Here is a 25749-nt window from a genome sequence, read left to right as displayed (position 1 = left end):
CATCTTGTTCACTTCACAAGAAAAGCAAGAAAGAATCTTACAGCTCCCTATCAAGTAGCTTGCAGTCACCCAGCTAAGAACACAGGATTTCCCACGCTGGGCCAGATCATTGGTCCAATCCCATCCTTCAGACAGTGCCAATATACCACTTACGTAGGACAGAATAGTAAAATCAGAGATTGCTCTTCATATGGAACCTGATTCAATTACCATTGACATCACTTGGAGCGTTCCATTGACTCCAATGCTCATTAGATCAGCAGAAGCTAGTGATAGCCACACTGCAGACTCCTTATTAAGTTCAAGCTGCTAGCCGTGGACTCATGAGCTGAAATCTTGAAATACAGTGAAAACAAATATGATTGTATAATACACTGGCTCCTTACCTTGCTATTTTATGGGCCCTCAGCTCCGGTTTCAGGGTGGCTATAATTCTGCCTGCCACCTCTCTCCCCCTTCTTCTTGTTTCCAGTGGATGGGCACTTCCTAACACCCTCTGGCATGAGCTGGAGCATCCGGAGCAGAAACTGATCTTTTGCAGTATTAAATTATATATTTAAATGTATGGGTTTTTTTAATAGCTGGTTTGAAGAGAGCTGGAGCCAGTTTGGGGGCTGGGATAATATCTTCTGCTATATTTGGATGGAGGAGGAACAGTTTGTGGGGTGAAGAACTATATTTAGATGGCTAGGGACTTCCATGATGCAACTCCCTACCCTCAAAATTAAGGGAGTCTACTGTGCATTATGGGAGATGTAGTCCAACTAGGAGCCCAGCGGATAGAGGAGAATAGGAACATGACACACACAAACTACAACTCCCATGCGCACTATGGGGACATTTCTGAAGAGTAGTATTTCAGTATTGGGGCAAAATATTTCCATTTTAAATTTTTTGCTGAAAAGTTAAAATATTCTGTGAAAAATGGAGACAATTTTTTTTTTCATTTTTGTAAAAATTTTCTGTGTGGGCAAAATAAATTCTGAAAAGCTCCAGGTATGATTCCAAGGCCTCTGAAATCCATGGGAGTATTTTCATTGGGCTTGATGGACTTTGCATGAGATTCAGTCCCTCTGACCCCACTTAGGCCTATTGAGAGCTAGAATCATTATTAGAACTGGACAGGAAATGGTTTTTCTGTCCCACAAAAATTTCAAGTTTTCAAAAGTTTTTCCCATGCCAGATCAGGACAAAAAGTTGAAATCTCAAGAAAAAAAATCCCTAACTGAAAATCTGTGGGAAAAAAAAATCTGTTCAAGTTAATTGAAACATTTTATTTGATAGTTTTTGAAAAAATTCCTTTAATTTCGACCATTTTAATTAAAAAATTAGTCTCATTAACTTATTTTTTTAAAACAAAAAGTCATTTTGAACTGAAAACCGGATTTCGTTCATTTTGAAAATATCAAAAAGGGAGACTTTTCACAATTTTGAAGTTTTTTTTTAAAAAATGTTTGAGTTGAGAAATTAATCCAAACCGACCCTTTCTTGCAAATGTAACCCTTCTGCCCTTCAAAGTTGGCAGCAACAAGGGCCGGGTTCAATATCTAGGGGATCCATTCCAATAACACAATGCAAACCGGCTCGAGCCACCACCCAGTGACCTGGGACAAATATATACCACCCCCGCTGGGCGCCTCCAAGAGGCAATACTTCCCCTCTCGCAAGCACCTAATCTGAGTGTAGCAAAAAGCCTTTTAATAACAGAGAGAAACAGTGTGGCATTATGTTGGGGAAACACCACCAACAGGATTCATAACACAACCCATGAGCAAAAAATCCACCCCAAGCAAATTGGGGTATGCCCTTTCCCTTTTGTTCTTGAGTCCAGCAACCCCAAATCACCCAAAGTCCCAAAAGTCCAATGACCCAAAAGTCTCTGTCCCTGGTCAGGGCAGCCCCAGCGTTCAAAAGTTTATCTACAGAGCTTTACCTCCCAACCTGGGTGGAGATGGGGGTGGAGGTAAGAGGCACCTTACATGATCTGAAGCTGACCGCCCCACAGCTCCATAGGCCTTCGCTCCGCTCTGCTCCGCTCCACCAGCCGCCCCACAAACTGCTTCGCTCAGCTCCGCTCTGCGGCCTACACGCAGCTCCCGCTGTCCCACGAACTGCTCCGCGTCCCACCAGCAGCTCCCACCATCCTATGAACTGCTCCACCAGCCTGTCCACAAGGCACTCCAGCCGTCCCGCAAACTGCTCCACAATATATCTTCAGGCTCCCCCACTACTTAGCACAATGCTCAGTGATTTCAGCTCTTAGTCAGTTCAGCTCTTTGGTGAAGTCAGCTTGTAGTAGGGGAGCCTCAGTGCTGGTGCACTATTAGCCCAAAGTGAGCTCAGCAGCCTGTAACTAGACTTCTAATGAAATCAAAATTAGCTCTGATATTCCACAGTTGAGAGAGGAGGAAGTGCAATTAGCATGTAAGGGCCCATGCCACCAAGTATTAATACTTGTCCCCAGCCTCACTCTACTCACAGAGTTTTGGAACCCATGACCCTTGCCTAGCGAGTGCTACTTAGTTGATGGTGAGTCCCTCCATCATAACAAAAGGCCAAGTACAGTTCCAAGCACAGTTCCCATAATCAGGGTAATAACAATTTATTCTTCCTGCCCCAATAACAGAGACACTGGGGATCCCACAGCAGCCAAAGTGACCATTTGGGCAGCTATGGCCTCATTCTAGGCGGGGTGGGTGTGCCTATGCAAATGAGATCGGCCCCTGAAGTTCTTTTCCACAACTTGCCACACCTCACCACCAGATGTCAGGGTGGAGCTCATCCTGACACTGCTTACACAAAGAGATTCAATATCAATGAATTGGCATGTAAGCCATGGGCCCACATCATGTGGTGCTCTGCCCACTCTAGCAATAGCTATGCCAACTAGAGGTTGTTGAGCCTGCTACAGCCATAGCTAAGGGAGTTGGGGCTCATGCATTAAGATCCAGCAAGTCCCAAGTTCCACCCATAGGTGTCTTTCAGTGAAAAGTGTTTTGTTGAAAAAATCCCAAGCATGTTCCTACCTTGCTGATAGACACGGTCAGTTTTCATACTGACCTGAGCAGTCACAACCCTGGTTAGTGATTTACCACCCATTTCTATTCAATTGCAGTAAGGTCTGTGACAATATTAAAAGAATCGTGCTGCTCAGAGCCAGTCCCCCTGAGTCACAGACCCTCTTATTTATAGCACTGCTCTGTCTAAAAGCATATTTATAAATTATTTAAAATAATGTGTACATAATCTCAGTCAGACAAAAAAAAAAGAGAGCACGACAGAGAGAGAGAGAGAGAGAGAGAGAGAGAGAGAGAGATGTCTGGGTGCTGGGTGAGCCTGGGAAAATCGCAGAGCAGTCTTGCTTTTTTAGGGGAAATCAACTCTCTGGGTTTACCCAACTCTGGATTCCAAGTCTGGAGTTGATGAAGGGAAAAAATAAACATATGAAACTGCTAGTCTGAGATGCGCCAAGTAGAAAGAACTTCAAATGTGAAATATTTAATGATCTTAGCTTGAGAAGCAGGAGGTTCCAAGCTACCTTAGGAAAGAATCTCTCCCATGTAGACATCACAAGCAACATGTGGGAAGGAGCAGTGGCAAATAAATCAGATTGTCGGGCCAAAATAACTTCTGCTGCACAAAATGTTGCAGACGTGCTAGGTGATAACAAGAAGAAATGGTGCTTGGTGAACACAGAGAGTTACAAACACACCTAGCAAATATGACTGCATGTCTGTTGCCTGACTGGTGAAAAGATCTGTCAGTCAAGACCTGGCCTATCACGCGCCACCAGTCAGATCACACAAACTCTTGCTATACATATTGAAGCAAACAATGGCTACTAATCCCAAATTTGTAAACATTTTATCACACAATCCATTCCCCTTTCTGTTCCTCTTCACCTTTCTCCACCTCTGTGATGCTATTAGAAAGGAAAGAGTCCCTGAAAAGGGGTGTTGTAGATTTTCTGTGCTCAGTGGATGCTCACTCTCATCATTTCCCTCCTTTCATCTGGCCACTGATGCTTAGCAACCACAGATCAAGCTCACCTAGCACACACCGCGCATACAGCCTCCCACACCAGACCTATTGGCCATCAGTGGCAAATCGCCAACCTGTGAACTTACTCTAAGCCTTCTCTTAACACATGAGTCACCCTGTTAGCTTCGGCTCTTTTGAGAGGTGCTGGATGGGCTTTTTAAAGTTTTTCGTCTTTTAAGGGTTGTTATTTGATGCAGTTTCTCTTTCCCCTATCTGGTGGAAATTTGGTAATAATCAAAGCGTTATTTTCTGGGAAACTAAAATGAGGCAGCAAGAGTGGCTGCTGGTCTCCTTTGAGACTGCTGAGAAAGAATTGAAAGGAAGTGAATCGTTACTCCAGCATGGACAATTTCACTAGAGTCTTTTGGTCTCTGATGGAAGAAGCTTTCATTAGAAAAGTCAGAGAGGTCAAGAGAATCCCAGTTACCACCCAAAACATTTAGCAGAGTTCTCAGCTATTTGCTGTGCTTTGTGCTTGACAGGGTGAAAGTCACACTCCTTTCATTCATTATGCACCAAGTTCTGGAAAATTTTACAATCTCTGCAAACTCAAGTAACAAGCAAACCCTGTGGCTAACAAAATTAACCCTTAGAATGGATGACTGTCAGTCAATAACCCACTACTGTAAATAAGCTCTAAAGGGACAGATCCTCAGCTGCTGTAGCTCATCAAAGCATCACTGGAATTAATTACACTAGCTGAGGATCTGGCCCTCAATGAAGCACTTCTGTGTATCCAGGGGACCTCACCAAGTTCCACTGAAATGGAGACACTTTTCAGACCACCACATAAACATAAAAAAATGCTTAAAGGGGGAATGCGTAAGGTAGGGGAAGAGACAAAGAGCCATCAACTGCTCAGAGGTATGACACTACCATGTGCCTATGGGACAGAAGAACGATGGAAAATGAAAGTCAGTTTCTATGCTAAAGTCCAAAATATTAAGAAGAGCCGGAAAGATGTCCCCTCAAATAATTGGAAATAGTAAAAAGACTTTCCATTAAAATACAAGGAAGCAAAAACTATGCATGACCCTGTGAAAAAGGAAAGTGATATCAGCAATAGCATCACATCATGTAGTATTTGGCCCCAGATCAGAAATGGACAACATGACAGATGGGTACATGGATAAAACCCTAGGTCACTGTAGAGCTATGTACTGGGTAGGTGCTTATGTACTGTATCCACCGCTAACAAGTACCATTTTACACTCTTTGTAGTTTGTCCTGCCAAGAAAGTATTGTTAAAGATGAATTTGTGTGTAAGGAGCTCTAAGGAAGCAAACAACTATAAATATTTTTGCTACCTCTGAGGCTGGCCAAAGACAAGGCTGGTTAAAGCAGAAGCAAATTAAGTCGACACAAAAAGAAAGGAGAAAGAATCACTCATCATGGAATCTGATTTTCACATGTTTGCCCTAAAGTAAAATGGTGGGGGGGGGGGTACAAAAGAAACAATGCAAAAAATGCTTTTCAGACAGAAAAGATACAGGCAACTTCTGTTTCACACTGGAAGGTGCTGCAGTTCCAGTGCCCATGTGACACCAGAGTTCATCTTTGAGCTTCATGCTCTCTCTCTCTCTCTCCGTCCACTTTCAGTTTTGCTAATCTGCACTGGGTGAAAAGTAAATTTCCTCATTGGCACGAAGCCTCTAAGCAAGAGGCATTTTGGCAGTTCTGTCCTTTGAGGAAAGAAGCCACTGGATTTTCCTAATGGTGCTGAGTTTATTCATCTTGTCTAGAAAAGGGAAGCTCTGAGTGACGGTTTCCTTCCTATTGTCTGTCCCACCAGTCTCTCACAGAAACAGCTACTGATATAGTTTCCTCCTGGCTTTGCTTCTTCCAGTGAAAACATTCTTCAGAAGACAGAGCACCTGACTCATGGAAAATTCAAAACTGACAAGTATCTTCTCTAGGGCTAGAAGTACTCCCTAAGAAATGGGATCATCATTTGTTTTTGAGAGAGAAATTGACACAAAGTCACATTATCAACCAACCAAACACTCTTTCTTTAAAGCTCTCTACATTTATTTATCAAAGGTAAGATATGAAGTAATATATTGGTTATACAAACATTGGGTCTGATCCACTCTTCCATCCAGGCCCCTTTATACCACTCCAGTGTCATAAATAGGCCATAAACCAGGTGGAAATTGCTCCCAGGGCATACTCCAGCAAAAGAGGACTTTCTGGCCATCACAGGGCTACCAGAATGGCTTGACTGCAATCCCCTCCTCAGCCCCTGATGAACAGGGAATTCTGGGAGTGAGGCTGGCGTGCACCACACACTGTTTGTTCTTGGCTAACAGATGGCAACTAATGACTCATTGCTACCAGAGCATAAATTGGGGCAGATATAAGGCTGTTCTAACTTATGCTGGAAGCCAGGCTAAAAACATGGGAAATACAAAGCTGGCTGAAAGCTGCCTTTGCCCTCACTCCCTTTCTTGCTCCAAGACAGGAATGGAGGAACAGGGAATTAGGCCCCTTTTGTTATTTATTCCATTCCAAAGAAGAAGAGAGAGGAAAACAAGACAACCTAGGGGAAAAAATTCAGAAATGTTCAGACACTTAGTTTAAAGATCTAAAGTTTTTAGCAAGACACAGTTCTATGGGGGGAGGGGTAGCTCAGTGGTTTGAGCATTGGCCTGCTAAACCCAGGGTTGTGAGCTCAGTCCTTGAGGGGGCCATTTCAGGATATGGGGCAAAAATCTGTTGGATGATTTAATTGGGGCTTGGTCCTGCTTTAAGCATGGGGTTAGACAAGATGATCTCCTGAGATCCCTTCCAGAAAATATGGGCAGGTATCTCAGCCCAACCAGCTTTAAAAACAAATGGCTCTATTCTCTTGGCAGGAATAAGTTTCAACTCACAGAGTTTCTACGGGGAGCATGAAGAAACCAGGGATTCCACAATTGTTAATCCATGGATCTCTCAAGACCCAGACAGATAGCAGAAGACCTCTGGGAAGCAAGGACCATCTGTATGGAGAACTCTTTGCCTTCACTTTGCCACTTGGTTCCCATGGCTTCTGTCTGCTCCTGGACAGCATAGCTCTTTCAGCAGCTGTGCTTCCAGGGGTCACCCTATCACAGTTATCCTCAGAACCCTTCTTGATTGGGGATCCACAACATGAAAAGGAAAGCAGCATAAATGAATACATCCTCAGGCTCTATTAAATGGCAATGCTTTTGCTGCAGGCCAGGGGGCAAATCCAGAGGAACCAATATGGTCCCTGTCCATCCATTCCAGTTCCATGAAGCTGGAATCCTGTAGTGTAGAGCTGACATAGACTTCCTCAGGGTGGGCTGAAGGGGTACGCTTGTCATAGAAACAGACCTGTGCCCTTCTGACAACTTCTGACAACACCAAGGATGGATTTGGCCATATGCCATTAAAACCAACACTTCTTGTTTTCACCCTTTACTCTTTGACATTTCAGCATAAAGCAAAAGCAACAAGCAAGGAAGAACCGTGCAGGAAAAGAGGTCAGTGTGCCTTGTACAAAGTGTGGACAAATAGTAATAAAGATGGATAGCCAAGGAAAGGTAGAACAGGACAAATTTTTCAACCTAAGGAACCTGTTCCACTGCTTGCATCAAAATGTGCTATATGGTAACTGAAGGAAGATCAAAAAAGAAAGCATTTATGCAAAGCGTTTCATAAATACAAGGGATTAAGGATTAAGCTTTATTTTGGGTGATACTTCAGTGAAGCATAGGCTTTGTGCTGCCCCTCAGCATGGGGTGAATTTCATCCCCTGTAGGGCCTAGGCATTCAACCTGACCACCTGTCCAGGGCTGTGATCTCTCTCTCACACACATACTTCCACTGGACTGTCTAGGTGATTTATGAACAGTGATTGGAGATCCCACCAAGAGAATGAGTTCTTGCTTTCAAACAAAGCAGAAAGCTGGATGCCAACCTCAGAGCAGCTCACTAGCTGGTGATTTCTCACCATTTCTCACCAGCTAGTTGGTCCCTTCCTGGTGGCTGTTAACTTTCCAGCTTTCTGTTATAGCCCCAGAGGGTGCAGTCAAGACCATGGAGCCAAAGGGTGATTAGCAGTCTGCGGGCTTTCATGGGTTTGTTGGAATTCTGGTGATGATTACAGAAGAGCTGAAACATTCTGGTTATAGTATTTGCTTCTTATTCAGGAAGTAAATTGCTGGGATGTGAAAATGAGGTAACGTGTCTGATTGCTGCTCTCCTCTGAGATTACTGAGAGACAAATGAGAGGAAGAGAGTCTTAATAGCAATCCAATATGGACCATTTCCCTAGACCTTCAATTTCTTACTGAAGATTTTTTTATTAAGTGAAAATCACCCTAAAGGTCAAGAAATTCCTAATTAACACCCACATGCGATATTATGCATTCAGCAGCACTCTCAGCTATTTGCTGCAGTGTAGGCTTTCTTGAGCAAAACTTCTTTTGGGAGTTCTCCTCATTGCAAATAAATTACAATTTTTTAAGGCCTAGTTCTGTAAATGGAAGTAATAACCTTAAAACGGCCCTTTCAATGGAAGTACTGCATTAATTACAGCCCAATTTCAGGAGAGCTTGTTAAAAGAAACTAAGAAATCCCATTGTGGGAGTTTTGCCTGCAGTAGGACTTGACTGCATCCCAACACATATGCAAATGTTTCCCAGCATATCCATAATATACCTGGCACTGCACACTCATGATAGAGGGGGCGGTGGATTCAGGAAGGGAAGCCAGAAAGCAGGCTGTGCTGGTGTCTGGACAGTATGGCTGCTGAAAGATTTCATTCATATGTTTTTAGGGTGACTAGACAGCAAGTGTGAAAAATCGGGACGGGGGTAGGGAGTAATAGGCATCTATATAAGAAAAAGCCCCAAATATTGTGTCTGTCCCTATAAAATCAGGACATCTGGTCACCCTATATGTTTTGTTAAATGTATGTGATTTGACACAATACCAGTCAAAATAAACAAATAGAGATGTATAATGGCTCCAGGGCTGGATTAAGGTAATAGAGAGTCCTTGGCACACCATGACATGGCTCCGCCCAATGTCATGGCCTCATCCTCCTTTTGGAGTGATCATAGCAGGGGGAAGCCCTTCCCTCATAGAGCAGGGGCAGCAGAATGGGTACCCCTCCCTTAGAAGCAGGAAGAGCAGCATCAGGCATCTCTTCTACCAACCCAAGAGAGGCTAGGGTGTCAGCAGGAAGACCCCCAGTACTTACCCCAGAACTTAAGGTGTCTCTTCTGGGCTGGATGTGCTGGGCCTTCTGCACTCTTCTCTTCCAGCCACTCACAGGGTCCTTGAAGAGAGAGCCCCAGCACAGTGAGTGACTGGGGCAGTTCACACAAAACTGAGATTCTGATGCAAACACATAACCCAGGAGCCAGCACTCTAGGCAGGAGCCATTAGTGTCAGTTGCCTTAATCCGGCCCTGATTGGCTCCACTCCTTAGCTCTGGTTGAAGAGTACACAATGCAACTCTGAAGAGGGACTTAAAGCCACATTTGCACTCCCATGATCCTGGGCTGGCTGTGTGCTGGGCTGGTCACCCTGCATAACTTAAAGCAGCCCATAAACTCTTCTAAATTTCATCACATGCGAAGGGACTATTAAAGCAGTGGGGGTGCAGGCACATGCAACCACACCCTCTTTCATCTTTATTCTTTAGGCCTGCTGCCGGGAGGTTAGTGGTGTGTGAGCCATTACATCAGCTCTATGCCATTCAAGGATCTTCTTCTGCAGAAGTGAAGCTCCATGGCTGGTTAAGCTGGCTTGAATATTGTGTGCATCTCTCTATTTTTCTCTTTCCTCTGAAATGATTAATAGACCTTGAAATAAATTACCCACTGCAGCCATTTTTGAGTATTGAGTTTATCCAGACTACTGTGCTAAAGGCTATGATAGCATTTGCCTAATTAAACAGAGTTTGTTTTCCAGAAAACTAGAATAGTAGGGGATAGCAGAAATACATCACAGAGCATCTGCAGGCAGTGGGAGAATTTTTTCTAAGTGTGAAACTCTGTAGGGAATTCGCATCTTAGCTAATTTTATTTACTGCAGTTGTCTTACTGAAGTCCTAAAATATACAGGGTGTGATATGGCAGAGATCTGTAGGGATGAAACTACACTTACATGTAAACATGCACAACTTATTGTTTTGGAGGTAGAAGTCTGGGAAAATATTGACCTTCAACTGCCTACTGCAGTGTAGAGAGAGCTTTAAAGGAACAGTTCCCTTTTTGGCCTTAGTTATGGACTATGTTCTAATGCTGGAGAAACGCAGGGAGCCAGTGCTCCTAGAATAAAAAGGACATAAGACAGATGTGTTGAACTGCACAAGACACAATGAAGATAGGAGTGATTCAAAGGCATTAAATGGAAGAAGAGCATTTTTAAAAGTAATTAACAAGAAAAAAAATCTTATTAAGCACCTATCTGTATCTTTAGGCAGATACCTAAATACCTTTGAAAATCTGGCCTCTGCTACACAAGACTGTGAAAAGACACACATAACCAAAGGTAAAGCCATGGAGAATGCAAACCCAAGACGTCTGGCAGATGAATAATGGGGCAGATTCAAAGCTCTCTGAAATAAGTAGGAGTCTTTCCATTGATGTGGTGGGCTTGGATCAGGCCCATTGTAGGCAGCAATCCAAGTCAAGTGCACGTCATCAATAAGCTACAGTAGCAAACACTATTTAGAGCTCTCAACCAATCAGGCATATCATCACCCCATCCTGCGAAGGCAAGATTATTATTGCAATGCATACATCTGAGAGCAAATTGGGGTACACATTCTGTCATAGCTGTGCTGGTTTTGGGACACTGCTTTGGTGTTTAGCCCTATGGCTCATGATATGATATGGAAACTGTCTGCTTTTCCTGTGGGATGATGACCAGGGCGGAGGAGTTTGGGAGAGGGAAGCACTGGAGATCAGCAAAGATATGGGCTGAAAGCTGTTCCCAAGTGTAATTTAATCTAATGCTATCACTTAAAGGCCTTCCCCTACCTCTGTGGGAGGACCAGAATTAGTTGCTTGGGCACCTGTGAGAACAAAAACTGCTTGTTCATGTATCTCAAAGTATCAGAAGTTATTTTTTCAGTACTTGGATACAATATGCACGTATAGTTTTCAATATATTTTCAAAATGGCAGAGAGCCTCAGTGATCAGATTGGAGAAGAGCCTTCATAATGTAAATGGGCCTGAACCTACCCTGCAGTCTGAACACTCCTTTGGGAGGAAGGGTGTATTCAAAATCAGATCTGGAGCTGAATTCTTGGTCTTGAGCCCCTCTCTGTTTTGTCTCCCTCCCTCCCATCCCCTCCATCTTGTAAAGGTCATTGTGCAATATCTGGAAATATATTTAAAGCAGAAAACAAAGGCATGTTCCCAAGCTTCTGCTTCTACTCTTTGCTTTCATATAGTGATACAACTTTTCAAATAGACACAAGAGAAATTAGGAATATAGGAACTGCCATAGCATGGTTCATCTAGTCCAGTATCCTGTCTCTGGCAGTAGCCAGTACTAGAAGCAAGAAATTCCATAAAGGATAAGTATGAAATAAATTGACCATGGGGGAAATTTCTTCCTACCCTTGAGCAGTTAGCAGTTACCAGATGCTGAAGTTTCACAGGATGCCAATGCACAAGAATCCTTTTATTTTACAGGGAAACTAATGTTTATAATTCTGTTTGTCCCCGTGACTGGTAGTCCGGCCATTAAAGGCAGTAGTGCCTTGTAGTCAGCCCACCCCACCGCATGGCATGGCCTTTCAAGGATTTGAAAGGTCCAAACTAAGGACCTAAATGGGATGTGGAAAGAGAGGAAGCAGTTCTAGGTACTTGGGAGAAAATCCCACCGCTATATCTTTAAGGGCCTGGGAGCCAGGAGCCTTGCAGAGAGGGAAAAAATGTAGGCCATTATCAGACAGACTTTCTCTGCTGCCCCAAAGAGGCAGACGCTCTCTGCTGGTAGCAGACAGGCTGGCTGGCAAAGGGGCCTTGAGTCACCCGGGATGCCATGATTGCCACCATCACTACTTTCAGAGAAAAGGCAGGCTATGAGGCTAAATAACTGCAATACAGGTGGATGTCTCCCTATACCAGGAGAGCAGGGAAGGTGGTTGAGGGCATATGTGAAGGCAAGGGGCTGGACAGGATAGTTGTATCCAAAAATGCATCCTTGTCAGATTTTGCTCCCAGTGGCAAATTTTGACACGATACATAGCAGTTTATACTTCCTTGTATAAAATACGATCCTATTGAAATGTTCATTCTGTATTGCAAGAACAGGGAGCAATTTCTGTGCTTTTCTCTCTTTTATTCATTGGAAACTGTATCCCCCATCCCAGGGATAAGAGGAGGAAGGGCATGCTACTTCTGAAGCATGACAGACAGAAGCACTTCAGAAATTGCTTTCTCTCCTCTGTCAGTTCCCTAATCCAGGAGAATAAGGGTGTGGAAATTAGCCTTCCCACCGCTAAAAATTGGTTCATTTATTCACTATTATTTCCCCATTCAGTATATTAAAATACTTAGCTAGAAATTACTTTAATTGCTTTGGCCCTTGTTCAAATGTGCAGTGAATTAGGACTTGCTACAGTTCCTCCTTTCAACACCTACCACTTCACATTCAGTGTTTTCCAAAGGGCCACATCCCACAATATTTGATCTGGCTGCTAAGCCTTGCTCGCACAAGCAGGAGTGTATCATGCAATGGGACTATTTGTTTCAGTAACTGACACGATTACTGACATGCGGTAGGGCTGCAAGATCAGACATTACCTGCCAGTGTATAGGCAGAACATCTTTCCTGTAACACCAGGTCTTAAGGTTTATCTTTAGGGTTGAAATAAATGGGCCATTTACAATCAAATCTTATCAGTATCTCATCAGCCATAAACAGGTTGTGGAGAGGAACTTTTTCACTCCTAATATGTTAAGAGAACTGTTGTCTGCTAGGAAAATCTAATGAAGGGAGCTGACATGAAAACTTGACTGGACTCAAAAGGTATGTTTACATCAGCCCATCGCAGTGATAGATCGATAGATTTGGGCTTGCAGGGCCCGTGTAGACTAAGATAGTGCTTTGAAGTTGCAGGTTGGGCTCTGAAGCCCACTCTCCTCCTTAGGCTTCAAAGCCCAAGGTCCAGACAAAGGTGCAATGTTTAAACAGTTCTTTTTAGTGCAGTAGCATGATCCCTGCAAGCCCAAGTCTGTTGACCCAGGCGGGAAGGCTCATTGCTGCTGGCTGTGTAGACATACTTAAAAAAAGAATATCCTAGGAGACCTCTTTACCCAGCGAGCACTTTATCAGGAGTCCATGCAATCTGCTAGCTTGCGTTGCAATGTTAGCTGACCACTGTACAGAGGGGCCCTGATTCAGCAAAGCACTTAAGCACATGCTTAACTTAAAGCATGTTTTTAAATCCCTCCCTATTCAGCAAAGAACATAAGCACGCATTTAACTTAAAAAAAACTTGCTGCTGTAGTAAAATATCAGTGATCTGTATATTTGCTCATTATTTATAAAGCATTTACACAATGTAAACTTTGAAAATCAAGTACATGAATTTTAACCATTTCATCTTATTTGTTTTACATGAAGAAAGAGCACTGGCAATTTCATAGAATGCTGTGAAATGCTTCATTAAATGATGGAAGGAGGTCATAGAGAAGGGAGGCAGGGCAAGGAGAGGTGCTATAATTGATGAGATAAAAAAAGAGAATCTTCTTTTCCCAAATCCATTCCTCAGCTCTTACAGATAACACTCCTCCACAAACACCCAGCTGCAGAACAGCTCCCCACAATAACCAGCCAGATTCTTGGTTCCCACAAAGCTCCCTTTGTGCTCCAAGGGATCTTAAGTGGCCCTAAATAGGCAACTGAGAATTCCGCCATGCTTGCTTTGCATCATTTGCACCCTTGCATCCATTGTACAGGACGGGTAGAAGGCACATCAGGGGCAGGATGGGGTGGAGGCAAAGCACAATGCACTTTGGTTATCCTAGTATGTTGGCACAGTGCCTATGGACCATTGCAGCCGCTGTATGTGACAGCATCTCCATGGTTTTTCTGACTTGGGCCAGAAACTGAATTGGCCCCCACCCAGCCCCAGGATCAGGTGGCTCCAATCCAGTTTAGCCCCCCCCCCCACCAGCTGCACCAAGCTTGACACAGCTGATGATTCAGCCTCGAATAAAAATAACTTTCTTTTGTGATTTTAAACATACCTAGTGTAATCTTCCAACACAAAGGGGGAGAATCATAATTTCACGCTTCATGAAATTTGAGAAAGAACAAGAGCGACAGAGACATCAATCAATCCGATACTACAGTGGTGAGCATCACAGAAAAGACCACAAGGAAATTAATAAATCTGTGTTCAGTACAGGGTTTGAATAGTGTGCAGTAATAAGGCATGAGGCCATTAGACAATGAGGATATAACAAGATATTGAATAGCTGCTCATTCTATTGTATAGAACATTGGAAAAAATCCATTTTCAATTTGATTTATTGTTGCCCCTCATTTTTTCAGTAGTTGGAGAAAGGGCATCCCATTTTCTATCTATTTCTATTATATATCCATTTAAAGTAGACACTGTAATACCCTCTTCCCCAGGAGTCACAGAGCTAAAGCCAGCAGGAGGGTTAGAGGTGTTTGATAAGAGGATCACGAGGAGCTAGTGCTCATTGGACATTGGATATGCGGAGCCAGTTTCAGCCTATGAAATGCTCACTTTGGGGATGGCGGGGTGGCGGGGGGGGGATCTACTAAGGTGTCTGGACGTGGTGTGAAAAAAAATTAAAGGGATAGTGGCTGGAGACTTTCTGTTACATAGGAGGAGGTTGGAACCTGTGATGTGCCCCCTCCAAAGCTGTAGTTAAAAGGATGGACATCCTGATTCCCCCGGAGGCATAAGCTGTTATCACCAAAGGACTCAGTCAACATGAAGCCCTGCCTGTTCTTTCTCTACCAGAGTGCCCACACAGTAAGCATCACACTAGTATCAGCCCTCATGACTTAAGGCTGTTCTGCAGCTGCAGGTCTGGCAATGTTGCCTGCATTGGCCCTGATGAGTGCAGAATTTGGCACAGTTTCTGTGGTTCTTTCACACCATCACACGCTGCGCCATTCCCACCAATATGTCCACCACACTGTTGAGTCCGGTAGGAAATAGCTGGGTTTTCAAATACAGTGAGTTTGTCTTGACAGTTTTTTAGTTTTCCTGTGGGAGTCTCTAAACCCTTTCATCTCCTTTATACTTTTATGTTTCATGTATTCAGAAAGGTTCTCCAATTCTGGCGCCATAGGAGTTCAGCTCTAACATTTAATTTTCTTATCCAACAGTTTTCCCCATAAGCCCTGGTAATTTTGCAACAGGTCTGTGCTACAGTTGTGAAATTAAAAGGAAAACAATCCCACTGATTCAACAACAGTGAAATATTTGCATAACAAAGATGAGACAGACTGATAGATCAGTTCGAAACTTGAAAAAGGGGAAGTTGTAGGGAGACAGAGTCCAATACAACATATAAGTTAAGCAGTTTTTCTTTTCTTTTTTTTGTTTGTTTAGAGAAGAAGTGGGAAAAAAAGCCTTGCATGCAGTTACAAAGATCCAAATCCTGATAAGATCTAAAGGTGCTGCATAGACATGGATGATTACATTAATGAAAGCAAAACCCAGTACGTCCCTTGGCCCGCGCCACTTCCAGCACCTCCCGTTGGCCTAGAGCAGCGAACCGCAGCTACTGGGAGCCGTGATCAGCCAAACCTGTGGACACGGCAGGTAAACAAACCGGCCCGGCCCAGTAGGGGCTTTCCCTGCACAAGCGGCAGAACAAGTTTGGGAACCACTGGTATAGGCTAACATTGGTTAAAACCAATCTTTACAAGCCCTTGATACAATACTCTCTTTTTCTTCTCTCTCCTCTCACTCACCCACACAAAAGCTACAACTCATTGGCTCCCAGCTGCACCACATTTCCAAATTATATCACCCTTGCCATACACCTCCTTTTTTTAGTATGATTTTTAAATGCTTTGCTCCCCAGGATGGTCTTATAAAGAGGCTGAAGAGTCTCAGTCACACAGAAAAGTGTTCTGGCTGGAAAGGAGCTCTATAACGGATACAGTAAACTGTCAGCTGTTAGACAAAATGGTGCTGGTTATAGGCAGCAGCAAATCTTGGACACCTTTCACATACCAGATCTCCCAGAGGCCCAAGCACTAGAATTTTCTTTGGATTTACTGGATAGAAAACTAAATCAGTGTGTGTACAGTTCAAGGTTTGAAGAAGATTACAAGAAATTGGCTGTTGTTTTCCAAGCATGAATTTGAAATCAGAGAACACTACGTGCATCGCAGAGGTTGTGAAAATACCAAGCCATTCCAATTTTTTATTCAAAGAAAGCTGTTACTTCCTGCCACTACAAATAAGCAGTGCATTCCTGAGAGGTCTGCATGATCTAGAGCAATTAGTCCTATAGACCAAACACTCCATCCTTACCCAGGCAAAACTCCCACTGACTGCAGCATTTGGCTCACAATGTAGGTTATCATCAAATCACACGCCAAAGAGAATAGATCTAATATGAATGGTGATAAAGAGCAGGCCTTTTGGAGTTTACGGGCCAGATCCTGGGCTGCCAATGCAGACATTTTCCATACTCCTGCCTGTGCAAAGCAACCCTCAAGCAAGCATAGCTGGCCACAGTTGCATCGCTCCAATGCGTAGGGATCTTCCAATAGTGTAGGGTTAGTTGACTGCCCTATGCCAGTACACAGGGAATAACTGGGGCTTCCCTTTGCTTCAGTATCAATCTTGTGTGGCTATTGGCAGCCAGTGTAACTTAGAGCAGCCTTAGAGCAGTTAGCTCCAACTCCTTAGTTTCACAGTGAGCTCCTTGCCCTTAGACAAGAATCTGTGCCTACATTTGGAGTTACATACCACATCTGTTTCTTGAGTTACGCTCTTTCGGAAAAGAGCAATAAGGTGCAAAGACAGGAAAGATCCTCAGTGCATCTTAATAATCTCCAATTGCAAGTGCAGATTATTTTTTCCTGTTGCCTTATATTATCTCCACATAGTATGAAACTTTGTGTTTTCGTGCCTGTGTGAACCCAAGAGAGGCTGGCCACTTACAGTACTCACATTCATGCTTAGTTGGCTCCTGCCACTGAATGCTACTCTTGGCCTGTTGATAGAAGAAACCTCTGTAAATAAATTTACATTGACATGAGTAATTGTTAAGCCTCCCCAGTACACCCAAACCCGAGGGTGCCAATAATGTGCCAGGTGTACGGAGGCAAGCACTGTAGGTGCTAGGCCTTGTGTTTCCCAGTCACCACTCAGATACATGGACTAAGTGAAAGGGTGTTTTATTAGTGATGGTAGGAAAGGGGAAGGTTGCGGATACCCTAGGTACAGAGGCTTAAACAGTTCCAGTTCATACTGAGTTATAGTGGCTTTTGTTTGGGCTCCTGGGGTGCAGTCCAATCGAGAGTTAGGACTCTTCAAGCCTAGTGCCTGGGGTGCCCTCTCCAGTCCAGTCTCTGTTCCAGCAAACAGGAGCTTGTGGGCTTTAGACCAAGCTCAGATAGTGTCTCTCAGTGTGGTCCTTCTGTGATGGATCCCTGCCCAGTTAACGCTGCTCCCTGATAAGTCCCACACAGACCTGCACCCAACTGCATGTCCCGGCAGTCACAGCCTGTTCCACATGCAGCTCTGCCCACAGTTCCTGGGGCTTCTCTCCAGCTCCCTGCTGCCATGCAGCTCCCACACCCAAACAGAACCTGGCCGCTTCCTGGTTCAGCACCTTTTTGCTTATCTGGCCAGGAGAAAAGGAAGTGAAGTGGGGAGGCTGCTGATGGAAATTTTAATCCCCTGCTTTGCACACTAGGTGCAAATCAGCAAATGTTGAACAAATTAATTCACAGCAAATATTTTCAGGTCTACAGTAAAACACAACGATTACTTAGTGATAGTTTCCATATAGAGTCCTGAGAGTATAACAGTTGTATTTCATTCAAAAATTATTTCCTGTATATGAGTCAGTGAGGCAATATCTATCCTGGGGGAACTAGTAAAAATCCCATTGCTTGAGTGATTTGTAAGTGGACTGGACAAGGTACTTGAGACTGTAAAATGGACAGTCCTGCTGTGGCTTTGGGGTATGGGTAGAAAGAATTAAGGCCTGCTGCATTACCTGTTGAAATCAATGGAAAGGCTCCTCCTAGGTTCAATGAACATTTGATTAGGCCCTAAGGGGTGCTTTTTTCTATCTGTAACTCTCATGACTTTTATTAAAACCTCCCTTTTCACAAACATAGGGCCAAATTTCACCCTGTAAAATGGATGCACAAATCCCATTGTCTTCAGTGGGATTTTTTGCATGCATGACTTGGGCCCGTTAAAAGTAAATTATTAGCAATTGTTTATAGGGCTCGTTCACCTTGAAAGGCTATAAGAAACTTTGCCAAACATTACCTTTAAAAAAGTGTGTCTGTTTAACAAATCAGCATGGGAACACACATACAAGACTGTCTTTTTTGTTATGCTGGTACAGTGCCTAGTAATAGGTCCTTGATCTGTGACTGGAGTCCCTCGGTGCTACCGCACTACAAATAATAAATAATTATAACATACACCTACACTGTGATGAAGTAGTGTTAAAAAATATTCACTCTTTTCATTTACACTTGAATACACATAAGCCCACAAGAGATTCCCTATTCTTTTCAATTCCAAGCTCTTCTTCTTAGACCAAGATCACAGATCTTCTTTTAAGATCATTTAATTCAAACAGTGTATGATGCATTCAACTAAAGTACAGCCAAGCAATATGTCAGTGCCAGTTTAAAGAATAAAATAAAGGTGGTTTTAGAATTTGTTATACACTTAGCATTAGAACCCGTGGGAAACTGGAACACACAACTATAATGTAAGATGTGTCTCCATTTGCCCTGTTTAAATAAACATTGGCACTAAAATTTGAGATTTTTCTCATGTCATGGGAAGAGGCAGTAGCTGCTGAGTTTGCAGGGCCAACAGAATTTCTCCCTCTCCTTGTCTTATATCTCCCTCTAGTGGCTATGTTGCCGTTGTAACTGAGGCATCATAATTTAAAGCAACAAATTGACTGAAGATTTCCATGTGACACCTTTTAACAAGGGCCATATTTATACCATACATGCTCCTAGGTACAGCATTTTCAGTGCCACACCCTCCCCACCTCCCACCTACAGCTGACTTTCATGTTTCACACAGTTTTAGAGATGTAAGGCACCCCTAGAACTCCGACACCCCAAGGCACATGCCTGCTGTGCCTAATTGGAAATCCAGCCCTGCTTTTAACTGGTCATCACTTCAGCCCTTGGCCTCCAAACTTCCAGGATGTGCTGGACCTTGTTCTTAATAACTTTCTCTGAAACAATAGTCATGGCTAAAGTTTTGCAGTAGAAAGATCGAATTGTACATCCTTGAGTGACATAAATTTGAGAAACAGGTCTATCTTGCCAAGATCAAGAACAAATAATAATTCTCAACATTATGGACCATAGGTATGGAGAAACAATAAGATATACAGTTTTGTAATAACAACATGATGTTGCCTTTTCCTTATCCTGATATCTTTTAGGATTAGGTGATGAACAGGAGATGCAGAAAGATGATGATCTTAAACATCATGAACTTGAAAGTTGAACAGCATATCAGAACTGAACTTCCATCTCATTAAAGGGATAGAATGGATACGGTTCTAAATTACCCCTCCAAGATTCCAAAGGAATAAAGCTATTTTAACATTCAAGCTGCTTCTTTTCCCAATTGTATTGAAAGATTGTGGGTCAGTCACAGTGGACCAGCCAATATGATCTCAAAAAAAAAAAAGTTGCACAGTAAAGAATTTAGGTTCTGAATAATTAATGCCTCTTGCTCTTTTCCAAGAATCTTAATAATATGTCCACCAGCATTACCGATTTCACATCATTTCACACAGCGGTACTCTACTAATGCCCAAACAGATAATTCAACAAAAATAATTTATCTGGCAAATTTCACTTTTTTATTGTTTGCATACACTCTATGATATTCTTAACTGTATTTGCTATTAAAAACAATTCATTTAATTTATTCATGAAATAATGCTCAATCTTCTGATGGTTCATAAATTTTGAATTGTGAATGCTCAGAATTTGCAATTCACACTGTATTTGTTAATTGTGTGAGTTGTGATATTGTTTCTGTTCTCTGATTTATAATTGTCAATGTTACAACTGAATGTGCAATTCAAACATCATACTATTTTGGTTAGTTATATTGTCAAGGTTCCTTCCCCACTCTGAACTCTAGGGTACAGATGTGGGGACCTGCATGAAAACCTCCTAAGCTTACTTTTACCAGCTTAGGTTAAAACTTCACCAAGGTACAAACTATTTTACCTTTTGCCCTTGGACTTTCACTGCCACCACCAAACGTCTAACCGGTTTTATTTTATTCGGAAAGAGCCCGTTTGGAAACGTCTTGCCCCCCAAAATCCTCACCAAAACCTTGCACCCCCCTTCCTGGGGAAGGTTTGATAAAAATCCTCACCAATTTGCATAGGTGACCACAGACCCAAACCCTTGGATCTTAAGAACAATGAAAAAGGATTCAGTTTCTTAAAAGAAGAATTTTAATAGAAAAAAAAGTAAAAAGAATCACCTCTGTAAAATCAGGATGGTAAATACCTTACAGGGTAATTAGATTCACAACATAGAGAATCCCTCTAGGCAAAACCTTAAGTTACAAAAAGACACAAAGACAGGAATATCCATTCCATTCAGCACAGCTTATTTCCTCAGCCATTTAAAGAAATCATAATCTAACGTATATCTAGCTAGATTACTTACTAAGTTCTAAGACTCCATTCCTGTTCTATCCCCGGCAAAAGCATCACACAGAAAAACCCAGACCCTTTGTTTCTCCCCCACTCCAGCTTTGAAAGTATCTGGTCTCCTCATTGGTCATTTTGGTCAGGTGCCAGCGAGGTTATCCTAGCTTCTTAACCCTTTACAGGTGAAAGGGTTTTTCCTCTGGCCAGGAGGGATTTTAAAGGTGTTTATCCTTCCCTTTATATTTATGACATATATAAATCATGCAATCTTGCAGAAACAACTCAATCAGATTTATATAGCTAACCAACACACTGTAAATTTCATATTGTATGTTAGGTAGTGTTATTCTCCTTTTAAAATCATTTTGTATTAATTATGTCACTAACCCTCACAGCAGGAATTTTCAGTGGAGATTTTTACAACTGGATATACAGTTTGAAATTCACTTTTGGTATATGTTAGAGCTTACGACTTGGGCTCTTGAATGTTTACAGAAAGCAATTGTGTCCCAAACATGCTCAGATTAACATTTGCTTTTGAGTTTGAACAAATATCCAGGTCCCCTGATCACCACCATCACTATGTACTCATATTGCGCAAACCACTCATATGGGTGAACCTCAAGATGTCAGGTTGTTTCTGCATCTCTCAATGAGTAGGATGTTCCCCACACAAGTTTCATTTCAAGGATCCTCTTTGACCATGAAGTTTCATTGCAGCAGAGCAATCTAATCATACCGAAATCTTTCTAAATAAAACTCTGTCATCATTGATGAAGATGACAATTGGTTTCTTGTAGTCCCCCAAGTGCTGAGTGCTGTGCAGACTCAAAGGAAAGCACAAGCCCTTCTCCAACAGGCTTATCACATTCATACATCCGCACACACTTGTACTGAGCATGCTCGCTTCTTCTCCCCCAACAGAATTACTGCTATGGATAATGTAACTGCAGCTGTGGTAATATGCAGGATGATGTGAACACTAAATGGGGACTTTTTTTGTCCATCCCTAACTTGACAGACACCACAGGAGGCGGGTATTCCCCTTTCTTCCCACTAGAAGACACTGTAGCTAAGTTACCTCATTTGCTGTTACAGTTTCTGCAGATACGATAGGAAGCCAATACAGTCTCCCTGGGTGACAGTTCATTGCACAGAGTGCTGTGTTCTGCAGCCATAGGGGGAATTTCCGGTATCCTCTGCTGTCCTATAGCAGCTCTTCTGCTTCCATTCTCAGAAACCTTGTCTACACAGTCACTTGGAGTACCCTTTATCGACAAGCGGTCACTAGTGCCAACAGTGGTTTAAGTGCTGGTGCAGACAGAGGAAAACCACTCTCAGTACTGTGCCAAAAAGTTTTCAGTAGGAGTGCAAGAGGATGTACCACCACAGCCTCAATTTGACCCCTAGTTTATGCTTCTTGTTGGGTTATTGCCAGAGCTAGCAGAGAGGCCCAGCGTTGACTGGACTAGAGAGGGAACTACCTCAGGTTTGAGACATGTCGGTGAGAAATGGGGAGGGTGAGGAGGAAGAAGCCTGTCTGCGCTATGCATAGTCTGTGAATAAACAGAGAATGTCACTCATCTGGACTGTCTGGCTCATACTTTTCATGAATGTTACAAGTTCCTCCAGAATAGGGAGGGAGTCTGATTTGCCTAAAACAAAATGTAGCGTTTGAACCATTAGTGTTGAAGAGAAGATACCATTCAAAATGCCCGATGTGCATGTAACCCACACACCTTCTGAGTGTGGTGTTCTGTTCTATCTAGTGGCACAAACACCAGCGAGAGACAGAGACAGAGAGGAGTCTGCTCTACAGCCTTAGCTAACAGCCAGTTGGCTTTTAGCTCATGGAGTAGAGGCTCATGCACTAAGCTCCAGAGGCCCCAGGTTCAATCCCACCAGCCAACAACCGGGGTCTGTCAGTGTTATACATACTGGACAACACGCGATATCGGCACCCCTCAGGTTTTGAGCTGAGCACCCACAACTCAGACTGAAGCCTGAGTGAATTGCAGGCCCTCATCTCCTCTAAGACTTTAGCAAGGAAAGTTTCACAAACATAATTTAATTTGACTGCTGGACAGGCTTTATTTATCATGACCCTTCTCACGGAGGATGCTCTTTAGAAGGCAGTTGAATATTAAAATATTCACCCATCCTGTCCCCAACTCAGTTGGATGCTTGTGATAAAGTTAGTGACAGGATACGAAAAATGACACTGAAAGGCCTGGAGCTTTTTTGGCTGGTGGATCCAGTTGTTCGCATGCACCTACTTCTCAGGATTTGGCTTGATTACAAAACATACCTATGAACACACACATATAGATGCACATACACTCATACCTGCCCACACAGATGTATACACAAAGTCCAGTTTGATTAATATTTGTTATGGCATGCACATAACAAGTGGACCTAAATATGCTTTATAAAGCTCTGTGAAACCTTGTCTTCTTGAGGAAAAGGTTGTGTTCTTAACTAGAGTAAGCTTACAGGAGTTAAGAATTCTGTCTTTTTCTTTTTGGTACAGATGAAGGCCAGGCCTTAGGCTCACTGGAGTTAGGAACACACCTTTTTCCTTGTGAAGACAAGGTCTCACAGGGCTTTATAAAGAGGTTTCAAAAACACAGTACCTCTTTGCATAGGAGCAAGGCACTATGGACTCAACTGTGTCTGCAAGCATGGTCCCAGTTGGGGAGGTGATGAATATCACAGTCTACTAGGAGCATCTGGAGCTACTCTGCATCCAGAAGGCAGAAAGTCTCCCAGAACCCCTGGGAATGTAGAGCTTCTGGGCATGGGGTTCAAGTTACTGCTCACTACGCAGCCAGTGAACTCCACTGTCCAGTACATTGGCAGAGTGGAGAGGAGCCTTGCACCTACTGCTTCACTGCCCCTCCTCATCTGACCCTGGAGACCTTGGGGAACAGACAGAGAACTACCACCCCTCTATCCATGAATGTTAACATGTTCATCACTACAGAATCTACTGTTCCTATGACTTATCCCCATCAATCCAGTGAGCTCCACTTCAGATCTTTTGGGCACCAATATTTCTGGGGCCTCAATTCCTATCAAAACAAAAACCAATCTTCTGTAAACACAAATCCACCTGACCAGCACAGCTCTCCTGTCTCAAGAACACTGTGTTTTGCCTTGTAGACAGCAACTCCATTTTAATCCTGTGCATAGACTAATCTCTTTTTAAGGTCCTGCACCTAATGAGGCTTAGCTGCGTATGATTACTTCCCAGATAGAGTGCATTCCTTAACTGACTTGGAACCCTCCTCTGGTGTCAGAAAAAAAACACTTCATTGCCTGGCTCAGCAGGGCCACGTTACTGGGGTGTGGTCTGTCTTGGCTGCAGGGACCGTTCCAGGGGCCACCAATAAAACTATGCACTGTGTCACTCTGGTGTATCCCAGGCAGGGCTGCCAGTGAATAAAGAATATAAGAATGCCCTTAGATTCAAAGTTAAAGCCATCTTCCTTCCAGCCAAAGCGATCAATGGTCTCTGTTATAATCTGTTATAATTTACAATGGGTGAGCCTCAAGATGTTCAGAGGTTCCATTAAAAAAAAAAAAAAAGCTGAAGCTACTCTGCACTTACCCAGACTTCTGTGGTCACTAGATCCGGCTGGAAATCTCTCAAGAATGTGCCTGTTTGTGAGATCCCCAACACTGAGGCCAGAACCTCAGTCAGGCCAAATAAGCTGAGAGAATTACATCTCTCATGGTGTTTTGTTGGTTTTCCCTCTGGTCCCAGCCCAAAGCTCAGGATGCAGGGGGAATGAATTATTTAAAACTAGTTAAACAAAAACTGATTTCAGCCTCAGGAAATGTTCCCTTTCTGTTCTGTTCTGGCAGAGCTTCAGGTTGTTCTTACTTTATCCAAACCAGTTTGCCCAGTTTTTGTAAATGCTGCTTCTTCATGGGCCAGAGGTTGCACTATTGAGTTTCCGGGGATATTACAGCCTTCCCTCTTTTCACCCTCTTCTGAACTGTTAACTTAATTGACCTGCTTTTTTGGCACTCCTCACTCCTATCAGCCCAGGGAATGAGAGAACAGGATATAAATTAAACACAAGTGTTACACAGCACAGTGCAGCAGAGCATAATCATTAGGCCATTGGCTGGCCCCAAAATTCCATTTGATTTATAAACAATTAGCTCCAAAAGTGAGTGGCTCACTAGTTTTGTTCTGTTTTGTTTTTTTTCCTGGAGCTTCCTATTTGACAGGCAACCCGTCCCCTTCCTCTGTATGTCCCTTTGAATGCTAAAAACACAGTCCAATTCATTCAGTTACTTTGCATGAAGAAAAATATGACAGGTATCGACCTGATGAGGTCAGTGCGGAGTTTCTCTCAGCCTCTGTCAAGCCTTCCCCTGACATTAGAAAGATGAGAGGCTGTGTCAATCAAATATGGGTTCCAGCCACAAATGACATTACTTCCTCTCAGTGGTTATAGCATTGTATAAAAACAACACACCTAATATTCATGTCTTGACTTGTTTTGGTTTAGAAGGGATTTTGCTCATACAAATGATATTTCACCATGTAAATTTCTCTAGTACAGTGAGGCAAGGCTGTATGACTTTCCAAGAAAATATGGTATTTCTAAAGTAAGTGAGAAACACAGGGCAAAGTCCCAGTATTACAGAATGTCTTGCATAACAAACTCCCCTGAATATTTCAAAAGTGAAATATTATATACCGATGTGACGCTCTGTACCTCGGGGGAACACCCTACACCCCCCTGTTCATCTTTATAAAATGATTGTGTGGTATCCAATGCAAAGTTTGTCATGTTGGGTGTCTTCGTAAGGCTCATG

At 43.0% G+C, this 25749-nt stretch overlaps 1 long non-coding RNA gene across 1 annotated transcript in view; it reads right to left on the bottom strand.

The window, feature by feature from the left end:
• Positions 1 to 24763, bottom strand: part of LOC141992774 (uncharacterized) — a 168547-nt gene extending 143784 nt beyond the window's left edge. The window contains exon 1 of the long non-coding RNA XR_012640647.1: positions 24527 to 24763. This is a non-coding gene — a long non-coding RNA (uncharacterized LOC141992774). The remainder of the gene's footprint in view (positions 1 to 24526) is intronic.
• Between the last annotated feature and the right edge of the window lie 986 nt (positions 24764 to 25749).

The sequence above is a fragment of the Natator depressus genome, chromosome 8 (assembly GCF_965152275.1).
Source record: "Natator depressus isolate rNatDep1 chromosome 8, rNatDep2.hap1, whole genome shotgun sequence".
NCBI classification, from domain to species: Eukaryota; Metazoa; Chordata; order Testudines; family Cheloniidae; genus Natator; species Natator depressus.
The sequence above is the reverse complement of the archived record's forward strand: the minus strand, read 5'-3'. Positions and strand labels throughout refer to the sequence as shown.